Source organism: Taudactylus pleione, unplaced genomic scaffold (genome assembly GCF_031769625.1).
Source record: "Taudactylus pleione unplaced genomic scaffold, aTauple2 ptg000109l, whole genome shotgun sequence".
Lineage (NCBI taxonomy): Eukaryota > Metazoa > Chordata > Amphibia > Anura > Myobatrachidae > Taudactylus > Taudactylus pleione.
Window position 1 is genome coordinate 5,839,675 of NW_028284511.1, and position 20,145 is coordinate 5,859,819.

The 20,145-nt window shown below is 43.5% G+C and overlaps 1 protein-coding gene across 2 annotated transcripts in view; it reads right to left on the minus strand.

Moving 5' to 3' along the window:
* AP2A2 (adaptor related protein complex 2 subunit alpha 2) overlaps nt 1-20,145 on the minus strand; it is a 93,859-nt gene that overhangs the window by 64,708 nt on the left and 9,006 nt on the right. The gene's annotated exons all lie outside the window — the stretch shown is intronic.

Genomic DNA, 20,145 nt, shown 5'->3' on the forward strand with positions numbered 1-20,145 from the left:
TTGAAATGCATTGGTTTATTGGGACATTTTAAACATTTTTTATTATACATCAATTAGCCATTGGATGCTAATCTGATTTTTCTTATCCTTACACGGGGGAGAGTTTGGCTTTCCGGAGTCCACTCCCCTTATTTTACCAGTTTGTGAATTTTTTGTGCTTGCACCAGCACTTGGTTGTTTTTGTGTTTCAATTTATAATTTTGTTTTGTGATATTACAATTTATGATATATAGTACTAGCCTCAAGACCACCTTGCTTTATATCATCCTGGGGACGCATGAGGGGAAGAATTTACTGCATACTTCCACATATGAAGGAATTGGGAGAATCTATCAAAGATACCTTGATGAGCTTAGTTATATTCCTCCTGCCCGTAAGTAGGGTACGCGCACCCACCTATCCTTTATCATCAGTAGATAAGCTGTCATATATTGGTCGGATTCGGAGGGAGATTAAAAGATACCCAGATAGGAATTCCCCCACTTACCTATATGTGAGATGGGGTGCATGGTTTTCTTTTTATCGTAAAGGATTGTCTCCATTGATATTTGGAAATACTCTCTTAAGAAGTGTACCTAAAAGTGAAGTTTTTTGCGTTTTGTTTTCTTTTTTGGTTTTTGAACACACCTAATACTGAGGAACCCAGAGGATCTCTATCGTGTATGAAGAAATGGACTAAAAATGTAACCAAAGGAGGCTGTAAAACGTTTGGTGTTTTTTTGTACCTTTTCTTGTCTGTACATTATTTTTTCCAGCGCCAACTTATGTTCAGATTGTTTTTGTTTCATATCATATCTTGAGTGGGGTGACACTCTTTTTCTGGAAGATAGGAAGCCTGCAGGTGTTGCGCACCCTCTCTTCACACACATCATATGTCTGGGGCACATGCTGACAGATGAAGCATTTACAATATTGTCCTCCTCAGAGGACTGTCCTGAGTCCATTATTGTGTCTGTGCAACAGGGTTTTAGAAAACCTTGTGCAAAGAGCCTTGATGGGTTAAGCAAATTCTTATTTTTTACAGAGAAAAAAAGTTACCCTGTGCATTATAAATGTGATGGAAAGGGAACAGACAGCTACACTGAACACAAACTGAGCATTAGTCTAAATGGCCTAGAGTGTATATCCCTCTGTATGCCCTCACGCTGTCATTCGGTACATGAAGGAACATAGGAAAAGGAGGGAGTCAGAGAGATGTTCTACTGTACATGCCACAATTCAACATCAGACCTCATCCACTCAGAAATCAATTGTTTCATTTAGAGAAAGGGTAGCTATAGCGAGCGGCCAAAATGATGGTCGCGATGGTCAAGACCATTGTGACCATCGGGCTTGCGACGAGGCCCTTGTGGTAGGGTCTCGTCTTCCGCAAGCCCTGGAGTGCTTTTGGCTCTATCAGAGCCGAGAGCACTCCCACTGACATCACTAGTGATGTCAGTGGGGCTGGCCCCAGATGGTAGGTGTTCCCATGGGAACGCCTCCGTCTGGGCAGCCACGCCCCCGGCACGCCCACCAAAGGGGGCGTGCTGTCAATCACCATCGACAGCACGCCCCCTTTGGGGCAAGACCCATAACGACGGCTTGGCCGTCGTTATTTGGGTCTCGCGCTTGATCACGACAGAGCCGCCTCCATCGTACGCATGCGCACTTGGGCAACATCGACCCGCTTGCGAGTGCTCAGGAGCGGGTCTGAATCAGTCCCTATATCCACAGAAGACATGTGGTTAGTTCACCAAGAAGTTTGCAACAACCTCCTTGCAGAGTTCCTTCAAAAACTGTGTGCAAGTGTACCTAGAAAAATTTATGAGATTTTGAAAGCAAAGTGTGGTCACACCAAATATTGATTTGATTTAGATTTCTCTTCATTCACTTTGCATTTTGTTAATTGATAAAAATATACTATTAACACTTCCATTTATGAAAGCATTCTTACTTTGCAGCATTTTCTCCACACCTACCTAAAACTTTTGCACAGCACTGAAGGTGTGAGATATATAGATATATATTTTGATGGGATTTTCACTATTCTATACAGCATTGGTTGAGAAAGGTGTAGGTGTATGAACCATTCAATTGTGACAAAAAGGAGCTGAGCAGTGACGATTTTACCGAAGCAAGTCACAGGAAAAACTTGTGCTGTGTGACTGACTTACTGCTGGACAAAGGGCTCTCTGAAACACAGTGAGAGCCAATCAGAGATAGCAATGTGCCCAGTTGCTTAGCAGCAGCCGAGGGGGGGTCGGTGACTGAGCAGGGTCATGTCTGAGGCAGACAGAGTGAGAGACAGCCTCCAACAAACCCATGAAGATGCCCTGATGTAGACACTGTAACCAGGAAGGAGACAGAGGAGGCATACTGTAGTTATCAGGAATTTAAAAAAAAAAAAAAAAAACACCGGACCATTATCTAATAATTTCCATTTGTTGGTGGCAAACATCGGACTGCCACCATCAAATGGTAAAAACACTACTATCAGAACAAAAACATTGATGGTTAGTAACCATCGGATTCAGATACTGAACCTCCAGGCGGACTCTGGCCACCACTCCTCCATCATGAAGTGCTAAATCTCCAACGTGATGTTCACGTTCAGCCATATGCCCTCAGTGAACAGGAGGCACCTCACATGGAAGTTAGAGCTGTTCTCGGACAGGGGCACCATAACGAGGAAGCTTAACAGGAAAAGACCAGGGTACAGTGTAAAATGGACATTGCTCATCGCCATGTTTGGCACCCGAGGAGGGGTGCGCATAAAATCTGCGGAAATATGCACAGGTGCCCCAGTCCCGGGGACATGCTACGGATGCTTATGGTAGCTGCAATACAAATCTTTCATTCATGATCCTCCTGCGTTTACCAGCAATCGCAGTGGTCGGGCCCCAGCCAGCTGCAGGCAAGCAGCAAGGGGGGTTGTGGTGACACTGGTGAGATGCAGGGGGCTGTGGTAAGAACCAGTGGCAGGAGTGAGAAGCAGGGGCCCTGTGGTGAGATGCAGGGGGCTGTAGTAAGAACCAGTGGCAGGAGTGAGAAGCAGGGGCCCTGTGGTGAGATGCAGGGGGCTGTAGTAAGAAGCAGGGGCCCTGTGGTGAGATGCAAGGGGCTGTAGTAAGAACCAGTGGCAGGAGTGAGAAGCAGGGGCCCTGTGGTGAAATGCAGGGGGCTGTAGTAAGAACCAGTGGCAGGAGTGAGAAGCAGGGGCCTGTGGTGAGATATAGGATGTTGTAGTGAAATGCAGGGGATAGGAGTAAGAAGCAGGAGGCTGTTGTGAGATGCAGGGGGCTGTGGAGAGATGAAATTGCTCCCGCACGAAGCTGGGGCGGGTCGTTAATGTTTATTAAGACAATATTTTTTCCTGAAACAGCATTGTTTTAGATTTAAAAAAATCTTTATAGCGCTAACCAGATCTAGGAAATGGAATGCTCAGTCCCTTTGATTCTTTGGCCTAGAACAGTGGTTTTCAAACTTTCTTGGTTTATGGCACATTTGTTTTTACCAATTTTTTTTGCACCACCCCTAGGCCAAGGGGTAGATTCCCAGTCCCAGTAGTAGGCCTATGGGTAAAATAGGGTCCATTGCCCAGAGGAGATAATAGCGATACCTGGGCCCACGGCAGAACGGAGTGGCTGGCTCGGCTGGGAAGTGTCTGGCAGACAGGGGCACTCAGTTACATAGTGTGACAAAACATAGGTTTATTTCCTACTGGGGTCGGGGCCTTGGCTCATGCCTTAACAGCATGGCCTGAGCCGGATTAAGACATCACAGGGCCCTAGGCAAGATACTGGTTTGGGGCCCTGTATTAATGTAGACTCAGCTCTCCCCCAGACACATACAGCTCCCCACCCACACACACAGCTCTCTCCCTAGCAGAGAACAACCTCCTCTCACACAGATCTCACCCTAGCATAGAGGATCCCCCTCTCACACAGATCTCTCCTTAACACAGAAGGACCCAGAGCGTGCAGCCCTCTGTGTAAATGGATGCACCCTGTGGCTAATGTATGCCTATAGAGGGCTACCGCCAGCCTAATAACTTGGGACCGGACTAGACCACCAGGCTGTGGCACCCCTGTAAACGCTGGCCTAGAAGATAGTTATTGATGACTTGCTTGGCCCTATGAGAATGAACACTGTTACTTCAGTGTTCATTCTCATAAACAAGAAATCCTGTATTATGATTTTGTTGTAGACTGTTCCATTACCTTTAGTAGCATGAAAATTAATTTCCCCCCAAAAACCATTTTAGGAGTCACCGCTCAACATCCAAGTAGTCAGTCTCCAAAATTTTGGGTCTAGATGGCATATCTGACCTCGCAGGATTAGGTCTGGTGTAAACTGAACCAGGGATTTTCTACTTCTAGTTACAAAGCCTGAGAGAACCATGGTTTGCGTTTCTAAAAAGGGCAGGATTTTTATCGCTACTACTTTGTCCTTTTTTATTTTAACTTACAATTTTCAGTACCATTGGCATGGGAATAGCCCACATAAAATGGCCACTTTACTGAAAAGGCAGCCACAGAATCTGCCCATGTGGGTGTACCTGGAAAGATTATTTTGTCAATCTGGCATTATAGTAATGGTCTATTTGAGGAAGACCCCAGATTTGTAAAATCTATAACACCTTATAGTTCAGTAACCTGCCTTGAGATTACTTGTTCCTGCTATACAGACCGTCAATTGTCTTGCCAGGTAGCTTTCCACCCATATTAGTAAGGGAGTTACTACTCATCTTCCCGAGACTCTTTTGTGCCACCTTGATATGTATAGGACACAAATATCTGATTGTCAGAGAGGACCAAGGAATGACGACCCACAATGCATTGTACCCTGCTTCCATTTCCTTTATGTTGTAGGTATGGTTGCTGTACCTTCTAGGCACTGACCATGTGTTATTAAACATTGTGGCACCAAAAGCATACATAATAATTCGGAAGAGGAGACCCACTTCTCTCCACCTTATACTCTTGCCAGTTTTTCTGATGTACAGTAGCTTAATGTCTGTCATGTATGTCAGGTATGTATAGACTTGCCTCTTTGAAATATCTGTGGGGGCTTGTACCACCTGTTTGCATCTGAAAATATGTCTTAATAGGTCTGTCCTGAGGCTGTTAATCTGATCTGCCTCCTGATAGCTTCCAAATCAAAGAGCCCAACCTCTGACTGAAAAGAAATGCTCACAAAAGAGAGAGTGACAAGTTTATTCTTAGGGGTTAATTCAATTAGCAGCGAGTTTGCAAAAGAGAGTATGTTTCATGAAACTCACATACAACGCGAGAATGCATGCACCCAAAATCTGCTAAATTCAATTAGAAAAGCAAATTAGTGGCAATTGCGGCGAGGTTGCAAGACTTCTACAAAATTTCACCTTGGAGAAATGCATGTAGTTGCCATAAGGAAAGTACTAGAGGTTCTTAAAAGGTGGCAATTAGCTACTTTTTGCACTTTTTATTAATGGTAGAAAAATGATAACATAATAAACAAGGATTATAAAAGGAAAGGAAGCTCCCGCACCAAGTTATTGGATGAATAATAATATCTAAATGAGGATATCTTGTATCAAATATCATATTTTTCAACAGTTGGAGTATTTGTTGTATTGAAATATAGTAGGTGCCACCTGTTGATTCAAATACACAAGCCAAAATTCAAAAGGAAATAAAAGAGAATCATTTTCTTTTAAGGTGTACTCTTATCCTCAATTAACGCTGTCTAAAAACTATTTTTATTAGATATGCATTAAAAAGAAAAAACAAACCAGTATCCTCTTGTCCACATACAATAGTAAGAGTGCCAATGTCCTACTCTATATATTATATTGTATAAAGTGAGAACCGTACGTCCTTAAGTAAGGTCACTTAAGCGAAATATAGTATTAAAAATTATATAGACAGATAGTAAAGTGATAAAGGAAATTAAGTGATTAAAGAAATATTAATCAACTGTATGCTGTCTTTATTCATAAATATAATGAATTCTATATACTGTGTGTGCCTCCAAAGATAAATTATTTTTTCAAGCTCGATACATTTGTTGCAAACTCAGATTATAAATGTTTCAAAAAGTTTTCCTCATGCTCTCAGCCAGAATAGTATCAATCATATTCTGACTGTGTTAATTCAGTCCGAACTGTGTATTAATATATATGTGCTGTTCAATTATTGTTTTTATTAAACCACCAAGGTTGTATATTTCTTTATTAAGTGGTCTGAAATAATCAGTGTTTATAGGGACATCCAGACTCCTAGTTCAATCTATTGCTGTTCAAATGTCTGCAATCCCAAAATATAAGTGATAGCAATATACACTTAATCAGTGTCTATCTATTATATTCACTGCTGCATTAGTATACTTCACTATTAGTAAAATCTATAGTACACATAAAACGGCTTTTTATTCACAAGCCTGCACAACTGTTATTGATGGATGCAGATATCATTTGCACCTCCACATACCCGTCCCACATCATTTGCACCTCCACATACCCGTCCCACATCATTTGCACCTCCACATACCCGTCCCACATCATTTGCACCTCCACATACCCGTCCCACATCATTTGCACCTCCACATACCCGTCCCACATCATGTACACCTCCACATACCCGTCCCACATCATTTGCACCTCCACATACCCGTCCCACATCATGTACACCTCCACATACCCGTCCCACATCATGTACACCTCCACTTACTTGTCCCACATCATGTACACCTCCACATACTTGTCCCACATCATGTACACCTCCACATACCTGTCCCGCATCATTTAAACCCCCATATACCTGTCCCACATCATTTACACCCCTATTTACCTGTCCCACAAACAAGTAGCTAAAAGTAGTAGGGCTCTTAAAAGGTGTCAAACCAATTTTTGCATTTGTCATTGAAAAAATTATGTAAGATAAGTGTTTCAGAAACTAAATACTTTAGCTTAATTTGGGGTGCATAAAAATGCCTGTCAGTTGACTGTGTGTCAATTTAAGCCACTTTAAAAAAAAAAATTCTAAAAAAAAACCCTGCAACTCAACTGCCCCATCAATGCAACACACCCATACACCTGTCAATTAAAAACTTGTAAGTGCCTAATTATTCATTAGGGGGAGTGTCCCAGGGGTTCTGAACCAAGTACTGATATTTTTACCTTAAAATAGGAATTTTACCAAACTTTTCTCCTGCTCTGGGTCGTTAAATTATTTGTAAAGATAAAAAACGGCTTAACTGGCATGGCTAATTGGATAGCAATACACTTGCAGGCAGCCTAGTTTCGTTACATTTAGCCATGTTAACCCCTGAAAGCAGGTTTATGTGGCTAATTGAATATCCATCATTCAGGAATGTAACCACAATGCTCTGCCATTTAGTATGCCACGACACTGGAGGATTGCCTGAAATATATTCTACGACTATCTGCGTATCTCCCACCTTTTGAGAAGCGCACTTCCACATGTAACTCCTGGTCTGCTTCTCTGCAGGTCTGAAACATGCAGCCAGCTTGTACGCGTGCACAGTTTCACGATCCCGCACATGCGTACAAATTAACAAGCAGCTCAGGCTTCTACAGACTGCATCGGCTACAGCCCTTAGAACTAGGGCTGCCATTATAGCAGGAGAGCGGCTTCCCATCGGAAGCGCTCTTTGTTAATTGCAGTCCATACTGGTAGTCCCAGGGGGAGATACCACCTCCTCCTGGGACTGGCAGTCCAGCTGTGATTAGCCAGAGAGTTCTTCCAATGGGAAGTCACTGCCACTGCTAGGTAGTCTCTGCTGGTGGTTGGTGGTAGATTTTATTCTTGGGGTGCAGTCTTGAAGTGTTTAGGTAAAATCTGCCACTGCTCACTTCCCTTAGTTGAATCTTTAATACATCTTTCCAGGTCTCATTGCCGCAAATCCTCAGGACTCTTGAGCTCACCCATAGTCATTGCTGCAGAACTCAGACCTGCCCCAGCTGCTGAAGGATATCTTCTAGTTCTTGTTTCATTGTTTATCTAGTCATCAGATCCTTCAAAGGGTCTGCTTCTTTTCTAGGTGATCAAGTTGTATTCTTGGATAGTCTAGCTCCGTGGTTCCCAAACTTTTTAAAATCACGGCACCCTAGAGCAGGGGTCAGGGAACTTTTTACCTTTTACCCCAAAATATATTTAGATACGCCGACGTTACCCCCTTGATTTGAAAGGAAGGAAATCCTATAGTAGTGCCCTCATATAATGCCCCCGTAGCAGTGCCCCCAGTTATGCCCCTGTAGCAGTGCCCCCATAGTTATGCCCCTGTAGTGCAGTTTGTACAAAAAAAAACAAAAAACACTTACCTTAATCTCCGCTCCTGCATCCGCCGCCGTCCTGTCACCCAGCTGCTCCTCGGAACTATGGGAGAGACGTCATGACGTCTCTCTCATAGCGCGCATGGAGAGACCGGGAAGCTGGAGTTTAGAAGAGAACTCCAGCCTCCGGCTAACGCGGCGCTGCAGGGAAGGAGCCGGGCGCCTGCTGGTAACATCATCTCAACGGGCGTCCAGCTTAGAGCCTCCCTGCGGCGCCGGGCTGGAGGTCACTGACACCGGGTGCACCGCTGCACCCGGCACCAGTGACCTCCATTCCTGGGGGTAATGGACAGACAGCAGGGCATGCAATGATTCATATGCATGCCTGGCTGTCCGTCCATTACCCCCAGGAATTTCTGTTTTACCCCAAATGGGGTAATTTACCCGTTCCCCGACCACTGCCCTAGAGTATCAGCATTTTTTCGACGGCTCCCCTGGGCCAAAAGTTTCTTGCAGAGAAATTCAGCACAAAGTAAAGAAAATTGTGCTTATGTCCCTCTTAAATTCAGTTATGTAGTAGTTGACAAGGCTGCGCTTCTTTTTCTCCACATATTTTTTGAATTGGTAGTCATTAGCACTGGTATTGCCTAAAACACCAATTAAAAATCATTTTATTTGGACCACCAACCCAAGGCACCCCTAATAGTGCTTTGAGGCACCCAGTTTAGGAACTACTGTTCTAGCTATTGTTGCATCCACTTTTGGCAGGATGACCCAGATTTTCCTCTGCTCAAACAAGACTGGGTTCATATGAATCAGCCTGAGTTAGGAGATGGCAGACTCAACACAATTCAGAGTTTTTAACTTCAGATTTCTTAGAAGGGGTCCTTTTTCCCTAAATGGGTACATACTATATCATTATCTGGCAGATCTGAAAATTTCAGGATCTGACAGAGGATTGTATAATGTGTACACATGTACAAACTCCATTTATCTCAGAGAGGTCGGTCTGATTGCATGATCACATCTCTAGGATGCGATAAATCTCGTCACAGCATTGTTATCATTTTGCAGTGTATACATGCCGACAACCAATATCTGAGCAGCTTTGAATATCGAAGGATTTCCTTACAAGGACAAATCGAGAGTTAAGTGAAGTCGTCATTCCATGCCAAATCATCACAATAAAAGTAACTTTTCAACCCGACTGTCTCTGATTATCATGAAATTTGGTAGGATAAAAGACAAAGTAACTGTCATATGTAAAATTTTAGCCCTCAGGGATACACGGTGTTCATGCAACACGATTTCAAACATGACAAAAAAAATTTAATTCATGCTTGCAAGGTCAACTAAAGCAAATCATAACTTTGCTGTAATTGTGGCTGGGGCGTGACCAAGTGATCGTATAATTTTGGCCCCGAGATTACCGGCATTGTGAAGCAGAGGGTGGGGCCATTATGACACACGCCTTGCCTGCTTTTCCGGGGGAGCAAGGATCAACACCCGATTTTCGGAAGCTCCCAGCCGTTTCGGGAGAGTAGGCAATTATGATACAAGGGACTAAGACAGTTTATCTCAGGGGTTCCCAAACTCAGTCCTCAGGGCACCGTAACAGTCCAGGTTTTAAGACTATCCATGCTTGACCACATGCGACTTAATTAGTACCTCAGTCAGTGTTATTTAACCACCTGTGCTCAACCATGGATATATCTAAATCCTGAACTGTTGGGGAACCTTGAGGACTGATCAAGAGTGTGATAAATGGATAAGAAGTACATTAAGACTCAGTGCTGCAACCCATTTGATATTAAAGGACATAGCAGCAGTAGAAAACAATTAAAAGAAAATACAGCCACATGTCAATAGTGATCAAATGATTTGTGATAACTGTAGGAGACAAACTAAAAGGGATTCTTCAATTGCTGAGGAAGGACCAAGCACATCAATTCATGAGGAAAGTGACCCGATAAGTATCAACATGCAGGACTGAATCGACTTTGCAGTCATTAAATGAAAGTTTAAGCAGTGTGGGTGCATCACCTATCAAGAGGAAGAGAAAGAAAGAAGAAAAACTATTACAAAAGGAAAGCTGTAAAAATTGCATAAGTTATAAAAAAGGATATATCCTATATTCCTGCTGAGGAACCTGTGCCTGATTGTTTTCTACTGCTTCTGTGTCCTTTAAGACTCTGTGCTGCAACCCATTTGATATTAATGTACTTGTTATCCATTTGTCACGCTCTTGATCAAACTACCACTATTTACTGATAAACTGTATTAGAAGGAACTAAGACAGTTTACCTATCACTAATTCTCAATGCAGAAGCTGCAGCCAGACTGAGAAGAACGCAGTAGGGATGGCCATAAATATCGATGGTTTACTACCAATGGTAGATGGTTTTGGCAGAGAGCAAATTATCTTCTGCCATCGATGGCAATGTGGAACCCGTAGGTTTTTTCTGATTATGACACAGCTTAGTCCCGCCCCCTGGCTGTCCACTAAGCCCCACCCCCTGTTTTTTTGTTAAGCCTGTGGCTTGCCAGACACCTGGCAGCGAACCATCGATGGTTCACCATAGAATGTTATTGTACCATCGAGGGTTATCACTGTTGGTGTCACCGATGACCATCGATGGAAACCCACCGATGGCCATCCCTAGTACACAGAGACACACCCTACAAGACAAGTTGCATGGTTAGGGCAAGAAGGGTTCAACTGCCGTACTTGATATTTTCCTTACTCCTGTTCCCAAAGGCTTCCCAAAATGAAACTTATACCAATAAGAGATTGTATTTAAGTGTATAACACTTTATGTACAAAATTATACACACACTTTTTTTTTAGATATTCAAGGTCAAAAGGTCACATCATACGACCTTGAAATGTAAGCGTCAATATTTAAATATAAAACTATTTTTATATGAATACTATGGTCACTAAACTTCAAAACAAGACCAACACAAAAGTTCTATTTTGATAGAACTTTTTTACATGATTTGTTTTAGTTTACCTTGCGAGCATAAACTTACATTTTTTTGTCACGTTTGCTACCCTGTTGCATGAACACAGTGTATTACTGAGGGCTAAAATTTTACATATGAAAGTTACTTTAGGTCGTCTATAATCCTACCAAAGTTTATGAAAATCTAAGACGGTTGGGTTGGAGGCTGTGATGATTTGACATGGAATGACCCTGAACCTTAAATAAAAATTGTACAGTACAATGTGTATCTAGCTTAATGGTGCACACACACGGGACGATCTAAAGATGGCGTTACCCACCAGGATGAAACTACATCTCAGAAATGCAGTAAACCCCTGAAAAAGGCATTTTCGGGGGTTTTACCGCATTTTTCAGCTTAGTACATCCCACCCATAGTCTTTGGGCGATTTGAAAACAGGAAGAAATGTGGGAGCGCTACTGATACACCTACTTTTTATATTTTTATTGTGTCTATTATAAGCATAATTATGAAATTAGTTTTGCAGAAATTGCCCCTGCAATATAAGAATTTCCAGGATGTATGAAGAGTGTTCCGCTGCCAACAGAGATATAGGATGAGGCTCCTCCACTTCAAATCGCAAAATTAGCCCCTATAGGTTTCTATGGGGGCTGCTAAATAGTCAAATTAGCCCAGAGCAGCCTATTGGCTATAGTTTCAGCCTGTACTGACATATGCAAAGACCAACAGCCTCGCTGAATCCGTACCTGCCAGCAATAAGTTACTGCTAGCCATCACTGTGTTCCCAACTCTCTGCCGGAACGGGCATTATTGAAGCCTGGGTACTTACAAGAGAAGTTTGCTAAATTCAAGTGAAAATATTGCTTTGCAAATTTAGTCTAAATCATTTCAAACACTAAAATTTACCATTTCTGACAACTACTTAATTTTTTTTTTTTTTTTTTACCCCTTTGCTGCTGAGGGTTCTCTCACCACTCTGCTGAGTAACTTTTGACTTTTGCGCTAGTCACATTGCAATGTCAATATCACCAATTTTTTAATGCCGTATTCTTACAAATTATACTTTTTTTTTCCAAAAGATTAGTCTTTTTGATCATTGTAAAACAAATAAAATGTAACCAAAATGGGCAAAAGTTTGTTTTTTGTTTTTATTTAGTCAAAAAAAGAGAAAACATGATTTATTTTATTTCAGAAACTACCACAAAGAAATACTTTGTAATTCTTGACCCAGAATGAATCTATTAAACATATTTAAACCCAAAGGCAGGATTATATGTTTAGGTTTTCACACCCACAAGAAAAAAAAAAAAAAGTGAGCATTTCAAAATTGTTCAGCATTTTTTTTTGTGTGTGTGTGTGTGGGGGGGGGGGGGGGATATTCACTGTCTAGACTTACAAAATGGCAGCTAAACCCAGTCTATGGTCTATTTTGGTGCGGCTTGCAGGAAAAGGCATGGGCAACCAAAGAATTGAATATCGCCCCCCAATCTAACGACAGATTAGACAGGAGATCAGGTACGATAAAACAATGGAACCGCACCCAGATGTCTCAAAATCACAGTAAAATGTAACAAGTAATAAACGGTCCATTCCCCGCTCGCCTCCCTCCACTGCACATCCTGATAGTGCACTATTCCACTGGTGCGCCAGCCAGTGAAGGGCAACATGGCGAGGCGCCAGTCCGTGATATGCTACACATGCAGTTCAGTAGAAAGTCAACTGTATCTTTGTAGGGTCTGGCTTTCCATCTGATCTGCTGTAAAGTAGGGCACGCAGTACTCCGCTATCTGTGATCACACTGACTTTGTCATGGTAGAGCAGTTCTGGCAACCAGCAAAGGGTAAAGCCATTCAACTATGCAAATTCCTCTACAAAAACACATTCAAGTTAAAAAATGGAACCTAAATGACTAATTATACACCATACCAATTTTTACTGAACTGTCAGAACCAGTCCATATGATAACACAATTTAAATATTTTAGTATTTACAAGCTGAACATTTAACTTGCAATACTGTTATTTGTATTTTAAATTATTCCTTTTACTATCGTTGTCTACAATAGCGAAAACAATGGTTATTTTTTATCCGTGGCAATAGAGGGTTCTAATCTAATTAGTGAGTGCCAATAATCTCACTAGTAAATAATTTGATTATTGTTTATTTTTTGTTGGGTCACCCCTTATTTATCAATTGCAGCCCATATTTGATGTTTTGGTAAGAGGGTGTATGATACCTATATCTTAAGTGCTGGCACTACCTTTAACAGTCCTATACTGCAATGCTAGGTTTCCATTTATGGAGAGCCACTAGTTTTGCATAGCAGAAGTTCCCTTATCAGCATAAAAGATACTCCTGTTTTCAGTTCTATTCCCTTTGGGCTACTCACTAGTTTTCCTTTGGTCACAGGCACCTGCTTGCACCGCCTCTACATTCATTTTTACATAGGTTTTACAATTCGACACATACACTATTACAGGAATTATGCACCTTTAACAGGTCTATAACTATGCTATATTGCAACCATGTTCATTACAAAGTAGGCATCATATTTACTGAATGGCATCCAAAATAATACACATCAATAAAAACATTGCCTTATGTTAAAAAAAGACATACACTGGGTACGTACGATAAGGCTGCACGCAATCAAATAACTTACAGTACATACGCCTAATTGTAAAGAAAAAATATATACCTGTTTCTAAAAATCAAAAGCCCCAAACTAAAAAGGAAATGTAATAAACTAAAAAGGAGATGCAATAAACATTGAAAAAAAAATATAGGGAAAAAAAAAAAAATTTGCAAAGATAGATTATCGCATCTTCATTTAAGACAGCTCAATATTGATAAACATGGCGAGAAAAAAATTCAGAGATGCGATAACGGAGATAAAATGCTCTTTTGTAAAGGATATAAATATGCCCTACAATTGAAATGTACTATTTTGCTTAGACAGATTATTATCTTAACAGTTTCTGTATAACAGTCTGGTTAACAAACAAGTTAGGACACTTTCAAAAGAAATGTTTAAGATGCTAGTTATTTTCTATCCCTCATGATTCTTTTAAACCACCTCTGATTTATCTACTTTTGGAGGCTAGAAACCGCATCCAGTCTAAATAAATAAATGCTAGTTCGCCCATTTTCAGAGATGGACAACTCACAATTTCTAGAGATTTATGAAAAAGAAGCTTTTACAGAGGTATGGGTAAAGTAACCTCAGTACAAATGTATTTTCATACACAAGTTGTTTACCTTGTTAATCATGGCATGGAATGTTAATCATGGCATGGAATATAAATCATGGCATGGAATATAAATCATGGCATGGAATATAAATCATGGCATGGAATATAAATCATGGCATGGAATATAAATCATGGCATGGAATATAAATCATGGCATGGAATATAAATCATGGCATGGAATATAAATCATGGCATGGAATATAAATCATGGCATGGAATATAAATCATGGCATGGAATATAAATCATGGCATGGAATATAAATCATGGCATGGAATATAAATCATGGCATGGAATATAAATCATGGCATGGAATATAAATCATGGCATGGAATATAAATCATAGTGTGCTAGTACAAATTTGGGAATGATAGAGTTGAGCGAAAGGGATTGCAGTTGAGAAGTGTTAGTGTTAGAAGATGGGGTGTGAAGTGGGACCAGTATGGATGCATTGGGTCTCTGTGTACACGTGCTGAATTTTACATTTATTTTTGGAATATGAAAACCATTGATATTGTGCAATAATCCTGTGTCATTTGGGCAGCACAGAGAGTGTAATGGTTAGCATTACTGCCTCACAGCACTGAGGTCATGAGTTTGATTCCAGCTACCACCTTAACTGTGTGGAGTTTGTATATTCTCCCCATGCTTGGGTGGGTTTCCTCCCACACTACAAAAAATGGGATTTTGGTACTTACCGGTAAATCCTTTTCTCTGATTCCACAGGGGACACTGGAGGTGCTTACGCTGGGGTATAGAGGCATGGATAGCTGGAGCCGGCACTTTAAATAATTTAGAAGTGTGAAGCTCCTCCCCCTCTATGCCCCATTAGCCCTCAGTTTAGAAAATGAAGACCGAGAGGAGATGGAGAACAAGCGGAGTAAAAAGGAGAGAAGAACACACAATAACTGAATCAAACAACATACAGAACAAAACCGAACAGGCAGGCTAAGAGCGCTGAGGTGGGCGTCCAGTGTCCCCTGTGGAATCAGAGAAAAGGATTTACCGGTAAGTATCAAAATCCCATTTTCTCTTTCATCCACTAGGGGACACTGGAGGTGCTTACGCTGGGGACGTCCCAAAGTTTCCCCCACGGGCGGGAGCGCTCTGCGGCGCCTGCAGAACAAGGCGGCCAAAACGGGATGCCGAAGTAGCAAACATATCAAATTTGTAAAATCTGACAAACGCGTAAACTGAAGACCAAGTGGCCACACGGCACAATTGTGACGTGGAGGCTCCTCTACCGGCCGCCCATGACGCACCCACAGAACATGTGGAATGAGCCGAAATGGATGAAAGAGGCCGACGGTCGGCACTAACATAAGCCTGATGAATAGTCAGCCGGATCCAACCTGCCAAAGTCTGCTTAGATGCTGGCCATCCCCTCCGAACAGCATCATTGAGGATAAAAGGCAACCCAGACTTAAGGATGGACGCTGTCCTGGCAATATAGATGCGGAGAGCCCTAACCACATGCAAGGTAGAAGAACCTAGAAGATTGTGTCAGAGTCCTCCACCAACGATGGTACCACAATAGGCCGATTGATATGGAAAGCCGACACAACTTTGTGAAGGAAAGCGGCTACCGTACAGAGTTCCGCCCTATCAGCATGAAACACAAGGTAAGGTGGCTTATAGGACAGAGCACCCAATTCCGAAACTCTACGAGCTGAAGCGAGAGCCAGGAGGAGGACAGTCTTCCCAGACAGGTACTTAAGATCAACCTCCTCCAAAAGGTTCAAACATGGGCGACTGAAGAAACAGAAGCACTAAGTCTAGGTCCCAGGGAGCTATTGGAGGTACAAAAGGAGGCTGCACGCGCAAGACCCCTTGAAGAAACGTCTGCACCTCAGGAATGAGGGCCAATTCCTTTGAAAGAAAATGGAAAGAGCAGAAACCCTGCACCTTTAAGGTTCCCAGACGAAGGCAAGAATCCAGACCCGTCTGAAGGAAAAAACGAAACCGGGACAAACGAAAAGTCCTAGACGGAAGACCCCGACTGGAACACCATGAGATATAAACACGCCAGATGCGATGATAATTCACAGCCGAAATTGGCTTCCTAATGCGTAGCATGGTGGGAATAACAGTGTCTGGGATTCCATTGCGTTTTAGGATATCTGTTTCAAGAGCCACCCCGTTAAACGCAGCTGCACTAAGTTGGGGTGTATGAAAGGGCCCTGCTGTACAAGCTCCGGGCGCAGGGAAAGGGGCCATGGATCATCTGACAATAGGAACCGAAGGTCCGAGAACCAACTTCTCCGAGGCCAGTTCAGAGCCACGAGAATTACAGAGGCTGACTCTTGTTTCATCCTTTTTAGAAGACGAGGAAGAAGCGGAATCGGAGGAAAAAAGGTAATCGAAGTCATAGACCCACGGACTTGTCAGAGCATCTACTGCTTCCGCCTGCGGATCTTGAATTCTTGACACGTATACTGGGAGCTGACGATTCAATCGTGACGCCATGAGGTCCACCTGAGGACATCACCATCAACGTATCAGCGTGTTGAACACGTCTGAATGAAGCTTCCATTCCCCGGGATGGATATCCTGTCGATTTAGGTAATCTGCTTCCCAGTTGTCCACACCAGGGATGAATAACTCCGACAGGATTATTGGTTCTCGGCCAACCGGAGGATCAGAGTTACTTCTCGCATAGCCATGCGACTCAGAGTCCCTCCTTGGGGATTGATGTAAGCGAAGGCCGTTGTGTTGTCGGACTGAACTCTTACCGGACGAGCCTTTAGAAACTCTGTTGCCTTTATCAGAGCATTGTAACACCTTTATGGGCCACTTCTGTTTTAGAAGGGACCATCGACCCTGAAAATGATAATCAAGGACTACTGCTCCCCATCCTCGAAGGATGGCATCCGTTGTTACGATGATCCAGTCCCACACTCCGAATCTTCTGCCCTCTAACAGATTGTGTCCACCAAAGAAGGGCCACTCTGGCAACCGGGCTCAGACGGATCTGTCGATGTAGAAGCAGATGGGTCCCTGACCCCTGTGCTAGCTGAAACACCCTGGAGTGGAACCGGCCAAACTGTAGTGCCTCGAAAGCAGCTACCATCATCCCCAAGAGACGCAGACAAAGAAGCATTGTTACCGTCTTTGGTCTGAGGACCAGCTGAACTAACAACCGGATATCCCTGGCCTTGTCTGTTAGAAGAAAAATCCTCTGTGATTCTGTATCCAATATCATGCCCAGAAACAGAAGTTTCTGGAACTTATTGAGATTCGGCTTCTTGAAGTTGATTATCCAACCGTTTTGGATTAGAGTGTGATATGTCAGTAAGGCATGATGTAAGAGAAGAGATACAGATGGAGCCTTGAGTAACAGGTCGTCCAAATAAGGGGTTATGTTCACTCCTGATAACCGAAGGAGGGCGATCATGACTGACATGAGTCTGGTGAAGATGCAGGGAGCAGAGGATAACCCGAACGGCAATGCCCGAAACTGATAATGATCTTTCAATATGGCGAAGCACAGAAAGGCCTGGTGTGGTTCCCAAATGGGAACATGGAGATAGGCATCCTTGATATCCAGGATAGTAGGAACTCCCCTGGTTCCAAGCTCGCTATGACTAACTGCAGAGTCTCCATTTTTGAAACAATACATCTTCAGATACAGAATCAAGGACTTGAGGTTTAAGATGTGCCTGATCGAACCATCCGGTTGGGCACTACAAACAGGTTTGAGTAAAGTCCCATACCTCGTTGATGCTCCAGACCTAACACATATGATACTATTAGAGACTGGATTGCCTCCTGTAGAACCCTCTTGTCTGCAGGTACTGGCAGACTCATAGTGAAGAACTGAGGTGGAGGGGGGACCTCGAAGTCTATTTGGTACTCCAGGGAAATTAGTCTCCACGGTTCTAAAGAGGTCTGGTTCCGAACTTGTTGAAATTTCTGCAAGCGGGCTCCCACCGCAGGGGACCCCAGGTGGGACGGAAGACAGTCATGCCACCTGTTTCTCAGCTGGTTTAGGCTCTTGTCGACAAGCAACAGTGTGTGGTCGACCTCTACCTCTGCCGCTTCTTGCTTGCATGGGAACACCTCTGGCTCTACCACAAGAGGAATGTGGCGCACAAATGAAATGAAGGTCCAGTGTAAGATCTTCTGGGAGCTGGAGCAGTAGACGGGAGGAAAGAAAACTTACCCCCCAGTGTCCAATTTCCGGGCCATAAAGCAAGTCACCAATGAATGGTGAACACTCCACCGCACGCTTGGATTCTGCATCTGCTTGCCAAGCGCGCAACCAGAGGGCTCTGCGGGCAGTCCCTAGAGTCTTCTCCCAGGTAAACTGCAGACTCACGTATGTGTGCTAGTAGACATAATTCTGCTCTGGAAGGACTTGGGTCCAAACCTGTATCAACTGGTCAGCCCGGCAAACCACAGCCCTGTTAACCCAGGCGGTAACAATGTTGAGCTTCCACTGCAGTATAGTCTTTTAGTACAGTAGCTCCTGTACTAGAAGTGCTGTTTTCTTAGAGACGGGAGATTGACGCATCTACATGAAGACGTTTCCTACTTTTCCAACATGGACGATGGAAAATGATAGCTAGCCGGAAACAGACGTGGAATGTTGAACCGCTTATTCGGCTGTTTCTAGGTCACAGAAAGCTGCTGTGACAACCGAAAAACAGCCGGGTACATGAACTAATTCATACTCTGGGAGGCAGGAATTATATCCTTAGGTAAATTGAGGATATATGCCAAAATTAGAGATTCCACCCCGGGAGAGGCGGACTCTAACTCCCGTTAATGGTGTGAATTGGAGGGTACAGACACCGCTGTACCCATAACCTGTACCACGGTGTCTAGAGATATGCGTGTACTGATACCAATATTGAAACCTGCGTGCCTCAGCTAACTGTGACGTTAAGTCCGTCATAACTCATACCATGTCAGTGGCCCATGGAGGTGAGTTAGTAACAGCCATAGATGGATCCATTGTTATACAAGCGTCATATAACGTGGACCCAGTGGCATACGTGTTACACTTAGAACAGACAAACAACTTTTGAGAAGCCTTTGTTCTGCTTGACATTGATACACACAGCCACTCAGAAGGACACACTGAAAACATAAGGCTGGTCTGGGACACAGAGGAGGAGATACACTCCACTCCCCTCCCACAGATTAGACTCCCTGCACTTTCTCACAGCCTTCTGTACCAGGGATGTAGGGCTAATGGTTGTGCAGGAGTCCAGCCTTCTGTAGCCATGCAGCTGCACTCTGCCTTCAGGAGGGAGAGAATGCAGGCATTAAGTTTTGCAAAGTTGGCAGGCACGCTGTTTGTAACAGCTCTGTGCCTGAGCAGTGTGAGAGAGACCGCGCTGGGTAGCTCCGCCCCCCGCCCTTATCAAGTCTGTCTGCAGTCTAAAATGGCTGCCCCCGTCTAACGGAGGAGCTCATTGTGCAGGACAGACTCAGCGGAGTCTGGAGTGTTCAGCCCCGCAATGCACGCCCCCTCCGTCCCTCTGCAGCCCTTAGCGGCGAGCAGGGACTGATTTCAGCTTATTCGGCTGTCTCTTGTATGCCCCCGCCTGAAGCAGCGCAGCAGCGCTATGTACACACTGGGTGGTGAGCGGGCGGGCGGCAGGCGACATGCGCCGGGGGGGTGCAGGTCGGAGTTCAGCCCCGCAATGCAGGCCCCCTCAGTCCCTCTG